Here is an 8840-nt window from a genome sequence, read left to right on the forward strand (position 1 = left end):
GGCGGGGCTGCTGGCTATATGGGAGATGATTCCCCACCTCTGACCAATTTCAGAATTGTTTACCACTGGAGCAAGTGCCTTGGTAGTGTTTCCCTCTGTATAACTTGTTAGGTTCAGTTTTTTTTTTTCTTTTTTGGTTCAAGTTAGATTTTATTCCTCTTTTATATATCTATGCATATAAGCATGGAAATAATTCATTCTTATAAATACATCAGTGTGAATGGAAGAACTTTTTTTCTGTTTTATTTCTACCTTTTATTTTCTAAAATTTTGAAATTTTATTTAACATTTTTATACAGTAGGTTACTATTAGTTTTCTATTTTATGCATATACATGTATACAGGTCAATCCCAATCTCCCAACTCATCCCACCACCACCACCCCATGGCTTCCCCCACTTTGTGTCCATACGTTTGCTCTCTACCTCTGTGCCTCTATTTCTGCCCTGCAAACCAGTTCATCTGTACCATTTTTCTAGGTTCCACATATAGGCATTAATATACAATATTTGTTTTTCTCTTTCTGACTTACTTCACTCTGTATGACAGTCTGTAGATCCATCAACTTCTCTACAAATGACCCAGTTTCATTCCTTTTTATGGCTGAGTAATATTCCATTTTATATATGTACCACATCTTTATCCATTCGCCTGTCTGTGGGCATTTAGGTTGCTTCCATTACCTGGCTCTTGTCAATAGTGCTGCAATGAACATTGTGGTGAATGTGCCTTTGTGATTTATGGTTCTCTCTGGGTATATGCCCAGAAGTGGGATTGCTGGATCCTATGGTAATTCTCTTTTTACTTTTTTAAAGGAACCTCCATACTGTTCTCCATAGTGACTCTATCAATTTACATGCCCACCAATAGCGGAAGAGAGTTCCTTTTGTCCACACCCTCCCCAGAATTTGTTGTTTGTAGATTATCTGAGGATGCCGATTCTAACAGGTGTGAGGTCTTACCTCATTGTAGTTATGATTTGCATTTCTCTAATAATTAGTGATGTTGAGCAGCTTTTCATGTGCGTCTTGGCCATCTCTGTGTCTTCTTTGAAGAAACGTCTGTTTAGATCTTCTGCCCATTTTTGTATTGGGTTGTTTGTTTTATTAATATTAAGCTGCATGAGCTGTTTATATATATTGGAGATTAAACCTTTGTCCATTGATTCGTTTGTGAACGTTTTCGCCCATTCTGAGGGTTGCCTTTTTCCATTCCCGTTTTTTTAACAAAGAAAGAAAGAAAGCAAAAGAAGCAGAACACTAATGTGCGTGAAATATGCCTCTTGAAACTGTTGTTTTGAAATATGGACGTCTTTTGAATTTTTTGGTCGATATATGACCCCAGGACTTGTTTTCAGGGCAGGTGTCATTTACAGGCCTGTAATGATTTGGAATATCCACTGACCATTAGCGCTGGGATTAAAGCTGCTGTTGTGTGAAACGGCCACAAGGTGGCAGCAGTTCACCCTTACCAAATCTGGTTACTAGGGCAGCAGAGCCTCAATGGAAGTCGCGTTCTAGATGGGAATGTAGAACGGAATGTGCCAGGAGAAAGCCCCTCAAGGGTGTCTCACTACTTCTTGTTCGTGTTTTTAATTTAATTTTTTATTTTTTTATTACAGCAAGTTTGAGTACAACGTTTAGCTTGTTGTAGGTGTGCAAGAGGTGGTTCTTTCACACATATACATATGTCTGTTCTTCCTGGGATCCTTTTCCCATGTACGTTATGACAGAATGTTGAGTAGTCTTCTCTTGGTACTCCGTAGGTCTTTGGTGATTATATACGTCTACTGTGTTTGTATATGTCTGTTAACCCCAATATCGTAATGAATTCAATCCTCACACCTTTCCTTTGGTGAACCATAAGTTTGTTTAATGAATCTGTGATTGCCCTTCTCCGTGGAAATATCTGCCCTGGTATCAATTTATAGGTAACACCTATAAGTTATATGATATGATATGTGTCTTTAACTTTCTGACTTACTCCAAGTCACGTGATTACCTCTAGACTCATCTACGGTGCTGCAAATGGCATTGTGTCCTTTTTTTCCTTGGCGAATATTCTGTCTTAGCGAGGTCCATTTTCTGCAATGTGATTCCCTGAGGGCTGAGGATTAGCTGACCTGGGCAGACTGACCCTGCCGGCAAGCCCTCCCCAGGTGTGCCTGGGTTGAGGTCAATATAAACAGCACTCCAGGCAGCAATAGCCCCTGCAGCTGTGCCTGACTCCATATTCTCTGCCCCGTCAGCAGTCTCGGGGCTGTGCTGGTGGGAGGGTGTGAGGGTCCACGGCTTTGTGGGTGGCCCGGTGTGAGTGGGGCTCTGCTGGCCTTTCGGCAGGAGTTGCCAGGCTGCCACCTGTAAAGAAGAGGATGTGTCACCCATAACTTCCACTGGAATATCTCTCCGGGCTGAGGTGAGGAAGGAAAAAAAGGAGTGGGGGCCGGCACAGGATGGGTATCTCAGGCAGGGCAATGGAAAGCTTCCAGAAGAGTGCCCGTGGCCAGGACCATCCTTGCTGACCTGCAGGCACCAAGTTGGCCTGCGTGCTGTCGCTTTTGTAGCTCCACGGCCCTTCCTCTAGGCTTTCAAGCCCTTGTACATATTCAGGTGTTTCACCTGGGAAGGGTGGGAAGTGTTCAGCAGCATCAGGCCTGGGGCTCAGCTCACGTTTACTCACAGAGGCCTCGGCACAGTCTCCCAGCTTTGCAATAAGTACGTTCCTTGCGTGGGTGGGCGGGGCTGCTGGCTGTATGGGATATGATTCCCCACATCTGACCAATTTCAGAATTGTTTACCACTGGGGCAAGTGCCTTGGTAGTGTTTACCTCTGTATAACAGTTAGGTTCATTTATTTTTTTCTTTTTTGGTTCAAGTTAGATTTTATTCCTCTTTTATGTATTTATGGATATAAGCATGGAAATAATTCATTTTTATAAATACATCAGTGTGAATGGAAGAACTTTTTTTCTGTTTTATTTTTACATTTTATTTTTAAAAATTTTGAAATTTAATTTTATTGATTTTTTTATACAGTAGGTTATTATTAGTTATCTATTTTATGCATAGACATGTATACAGGTCAACCCCAATCTCCCAACTCATCCCACCACCACCACCCCATGGCTTCCCCCACTTTGTGTCCATACGTTTGTTCTCTACCTCTGTGTCTCTATTTCTGCCCTGCAAACCAGTTCATCTGTACCATTTTTCTAGGTTCCATATATAGGCATTAATATACAATATTTGTTTTTCTCTTTCTGACTTACTTCACTCTGTATGACAGTCTCTAGACCCATCAACTTCTCTACAAATGACCCAGTTTCATTCCTTTTTATGGCTGAGTAATATTCCATTTTATATATGTACCACATCTTTATCCATTCATCTGTCTGTGGGCATTTAGGTTGCTTCCATTACCTGGCTATTGTAAATAGTGCTGCAATGAACATTTTGGTGAATGTGTCTTTATGGTTTTCTCTGGGTATATGCCCAGAAGTGCGATTGCTGGATCCTATGGTAATTCTCTTTTTAGTTTTTTAAACGAACCTCCATACTGTTCTCCATAGTGACTGTATTAATTTACATTCCCACCAATAGCGGAAGAGGGTTCCTTTTGTCCACACCCTCCCCAGAATTTGTTGTTTGTAGATTATCTGATGATGCCGATTCTAACAGGTGTGAGGTCTTACCCCATTGTAGTTTTATTTGCATTTCTCTAATAATTAGTGATGTTGAGCAGCTTTTCATGTGCGTCTTGGCCATCTCTGTGTCTTCTTTGAAGAAACGTCTATTTAGATCTTCTGCCCATTTTTGTATTGGGTTGTTTGTTTTATTAATATTAAGCTGCATGAGCTGTTTATATATATTGGAGATTAAACCTTTGTCCATTGATTCGTTTGTGAACGTTTTCGCCCATTCTGAGGGTTGCCTTTTTCCATTCCCCTTTTTTTAACAAAGAAAGAAAGAAAGCAAAAGAAGCAGAACACTAATGTGCGTGAAATATGCCTCTTGAAACTGTCGTTTTGAAATATGGACGTCTTTTGAATTTTTTGGTCATATATGACCCCAGGATTTGTTTTCAGGGCAGGTGTCATTTACAGGCCTCTAATGATTTGGAATATCCACTGACCATTAGCACTGGGATTAAAGCTGCTATTGTGTGAAACGGCCACAAGGTGGCAGCAGTTCTCCCTTACCAAATCTGGTTACTAGGGCAGCAGAGCCTCAATGGAAGTCGCGTTCTAGATTGGAATGTAGAACGGAATGTGCCAGGAGAAAGCCCCTCAAGTTTGTCTCACTACTTCTTGTTCGTGTTTTTAATTTAATTTTTTATTTTTTATTACAGCAAGTTTGAGTACAACGTTTAGCTTGTTGTAGGTGTGCAAGAGGTGGTTCTTTTACACATATACATATGTCTGTTCTTCCTGGGATCCTTTTCCCATGTACGTTATGTCAGAATGTTGAGTAGTCTTCTCTTGGTACTCCGTAGGTCTTTGGTGATTATATACGTCTACTGTGTTTGTATATGTCTGTTAACCCCAATATCGTAATGAATTCAATCCTCACACCTTTCCTTTGGTGAACCATAAGTTTGTTTAATGAATCTGTGATTGCCCTTCTCCGTGGAAATATCTGCCCTGGTATCAATTTATAGGTAACACCTATAAGTGATATGATATGATATGTGTCTTTCACTTTCTGACTTACTCCAAGTCACGTGATTACCTCGAGACTCATCTACGGTGCTGCAAATGGCATTGTGTCCTTTTTTTCCTTGGCGAATATTCTGTCTTAGCGAGGTCCATTTTCTGCAATGTGATTCCCTGAGGGCTGAGGATTAGCTGACCTGGGCAGCCTGACCCTGCCGGCAAGCCCTCCCCAGGTGTGCCTGGGTTGAGGTCAATATAAACAGCACTCCAGGCAGCAATCGCCCGTGCAGCTGTGCCTGACTCCATATTCTCTGCCCCGTCAGCAGTCTCGGGGCTGTGCTGGTGGGAGGGTGTGAGGGTCCACGGCTTTGTGGGTGGCCCGGTGTGAGTGGGGCTCTGCTGGACTTTCGGCAGGAATTGCCAGGCTGCCACATGTAAAGAAGACGATGTGTCACCCATAACTTCCACTGGAATATCTCTCCGGGCTGAGGTGAGTAAGGAAAAAAAGGAGTGGGGGCCGGGACAGGAGGGGTATCTCAGGCAGGGCAATGGAAATCTTCCAGAAGAGCGCCCGTGGCCAGGACCATCCTGGCTGACCTGCAGGCACCAAGTTGTCCTGCGTGCTGTCGCTGGTGTGGCTCCACGGCCCTTCCTCTAGGCTTTCAAGCCCTTGTACATATTCAGGTGTTTCACCTGGGAAGGGTGGGAACTGTTCAGCAGCATCTGGCCTGGGGCACAGCTCACGTTTACTCACAGAGGCCTCGGCACGGTCTCCCAGCTTTGCAATAAGGACGCTCCTTGCGTGGGTGGGCGGGGCTGCTGGCTGTATGGGAGATGATTCCCCACCTCTGACCAATTTCAGAATTGTTTACCACTGGAGCAAGTGCCTTGGTAGTGTTTTCCACTGTATAACTGTTAGGTTCAGTTTTTTTTTCTTTTTTGGTTCAAGTTAGATTTTATTCCTGTTTTATGCATTTATGGATATAAGCATGGAAATAATTTATTCTTATATATACATCAGTGTGAATGGAATAACTTTTTTTCTGTTTTATTTTTACATTTTATTTTTAAAAATTTTGAAATTTAATTTTATTTATTTTTTTTATACAGTAGGTTATTATTAGTTATCTATTTTATGCATATACATGTATACCGGTCAATCCCAATCTCCCAACTCATCCCACCACCACCACCCCATGGCTTCCCCCACTTTGTGCCCATACGTTTGTTCTCTACCTCTGTGTCTCTATTTCTGCCCTGCAAACCAGTTCATCTGTACCATTTTTCTAGGTTCCACATATAGGCATTAATATACAATATTTGTTTTTCTCTTTCTGACTTACTTCACTCTGTATGACAGTCTCTAGATCCATCAACTTCTCTACAATTGACCCAGTTTCATTCCTTTTTATGGCTGAGTAATATTCCATTTTATATATGTACCACATCTTTATCCATTCGTCTGTCTGTGGGCATTTAGGTTGCTTCCATTACCTGGCTATTGTAAATAGTGCTGCAATGAACATTGTGGTGAATGTGTCTTTGTGATTTATGGTTTTCTCTGTGTATATGCCCAGAAGTGGGATTGCTGGATCCTATGGTAATTCTCTTTTTAGTTTTTTAAAGGAACCTCCATACTGTTCTCCATAGTGACTGTATCAATTTACATTCCCACCAATAGCGGAAGAGGGTATCTTTTGTCCACACTCTCCCCAGAATTTGTTCTTTGTAGATTATCTGATGATGCCGATTCTAACAGGTGTGAGGTCTTACCTCATTGTAGTTTTGATTTGCATTTCTCTAATAATTAGTGATGTTGAGCAGCTTTTCATGTGCGTCTTGGCCATCTCTGTGTCTTCTTTGAAGAAACGTCTATTTAGATCTTCTGCCCATTTTTGTATTGGGTTGTTTGTTTTATTAATATTAAGCTGCATGAGCTGTTTATATATATTGGAGATTAAACCTTTGTCCATTGATTCGTTTGTGAACGTTTTCGCCCATTCTGATGGTTGCCTTTTTCCATTCCCGTTTTTTTAACAAAGAAAGAAAGAAAGCAAAAGAAGCAGAACACTAATGTGCGTGAAATATGCCTCTTGAAACTGTCGTTTTTAAATATGGACGTGTTTTGAATTTTTTGGTCGATATATGACCCCAGGAATTGTTTTCAGGGCAGGTGTCATTTACAGGCCTGTAATGATTTGGAATATCCACTGACCATTAGCGCTGGGATTAAAGCTGCTGTTGTGTGAAACGGCCACAAGGCGGCAGCAGTTCTCCCTTACCAAATCTGGTTACTAGGGCAGCAGAGCCTCAATGGAAGTCGCGTTCTAGATTGGAATGTAGAACGGAATGTGCCAGGAGAAAGCCCCTCAAGTGTGTCTCACTACTTCTTGTTCGTGTTTTTAATTTAATTTTTTATTTTTTATTACAGCAAGTTTGAGTACAACGTTTAGCTTGTTGTAGGTGTGCAAGAGGTGGTTCTTTTACACATATACATATGTCTGTTCTTCCTGGGATCCTTTTCCCATGTACGTTATGTCAGAATGTTGAGTAGTCTTCTCTTGGTACTCCGTAGGTCTTTGGTGATTATATACGTCTACTGTGTTTGTATATGTCTGTTAACCCCAATATCGTAATGAATTCAATCCTCACACCTTTCCTTTGGTGAACCATAAGTTTGTTTAATGAATCTGTGATTGCCCTTCTCCGTGGAAATATCTGACCTGGTATCAAGTTATAGGTAACTCCTATAAGTGATATGATATGATATGTGTCTTTCACTTTTTGACTTACTCCAAGTCACGTGATTTCCTCGAGACTCATCTACGGTGCTGCAAATGGCATTGTGTCCTTTTTTTCCTTGGCGAATATTCTGTCTTAGCGAGGTCCATTTTCTGCAATGTGATTCCCTGAGGGCTGAGGATTAGCTGACCTGGGCAGCCTGACCCTGCCGGCAAGCCCTCCCCAGGTGTGCCTGGGTTGAGGTCAATATAAACAGCACTACAGGCAGCAATCGCCCGTGCAGCTGTGCCTGACTCCATATTCTCTGCCCCGTCAGCAGTCTCGGGGCTGTGCTGGTGGGAGGGTGTGAGGGTCCACGGCTTTGTGGGTGGCCCGGTGTGAGTGGGGCTCTGCTGGACTTTCGGCAGGAGTTGCCAGGCTGCCACCTGTAAAGAAGAGGATGTGTCACCCATAACTTCCACTGGAATATCTCTCCGGGCTGAGTTGAGTAAGGAAAATAGGAGTGGGGGCCGGGACAGGAGGGGTATCTCAGGCAGGGCAATGGAAAGCTTCCAGAAGAGCGCCCGTGGCCAGGACCATCCTGGCTGACCTGCAGGCACCAAGTTGGCCTGCGTGCTGTCGCTGGTGTGGCTCCACGGCCCTTCCTCTAGGCTTTCAAGCCCTTGTACCTATTCAGGTGTTTCACCTGGGAAGGGTGGGAACAGTTCAGCAGCAGCTGGCCTGGGGCTCAGCTCACGTTTACTCAAAGAGGCCTCAGCACGGTCCCCCAGCCTTGCAATAAGGACGCTCCTTGCGTGGGCGGGCGGGGCTGCTGGCTGTATGGGAGATGATTCCCCACCTCTGACCAATTTCAGAATTGTTTACCACTGGAGCAAGTGCCTTGGTAGTGTTTTCGTCTGTATAACTGTTAGGTTCAGTTTTTTTTTCTTTTTTGGTTCAAGTTAGATTTTATTCCTCTTTTATGTATTTATAGATATAAGCATGGAAATAATTCATTCTTATAAATACATCAGTGTGAATGGAAGAACTTTTTTTCTGTTTTATTTTTACATTTTATTTTTAAAAATTTTGAAATTTAATTTTATTTATTTTTTTTATACAGTAGGATATTATTAGTTATCTATTTTATGTATATACATGTATACAGGTCAATCCCAATCTCCCAACTCATCCCACCACCACCACCCCATGGCTTCCCTACTTTGTGTCCATACGTTTGTTCTCTACCTCTGTGTCTCTATTTCTGCCCTGCAAACCAGTTCATCTGTACCATTTTTCTAGGTTCCACATATAGGCATTAATATACAATATTTGTTTTTTCTCTTTCTGACTTACTTCACTCTGTATGACAGTCTCTAGATCCATCAACTTCTCTACAAATGACCCAGTTTCATTCCTTTTTATGGCTGAGTAATATTACATTTTATATATGTACCACATCTTTATC

The sequence above is a fragment of the Mesoplodon bidens genome (genome assembly GCF_964165515.1).
Source record: "Mesoplodon bidens genome assembly, contig: HAP1_SCAFFOLD_415, whole genome shotgun sequence".
NCBI classification, from domain to species: domain Eukaryota; kingdom Metazoa; phylum Chordata; class Mammalia; order Artiodactyla; family Ziphiidae; genus Mesoplodon; species Mesoplodon bidens.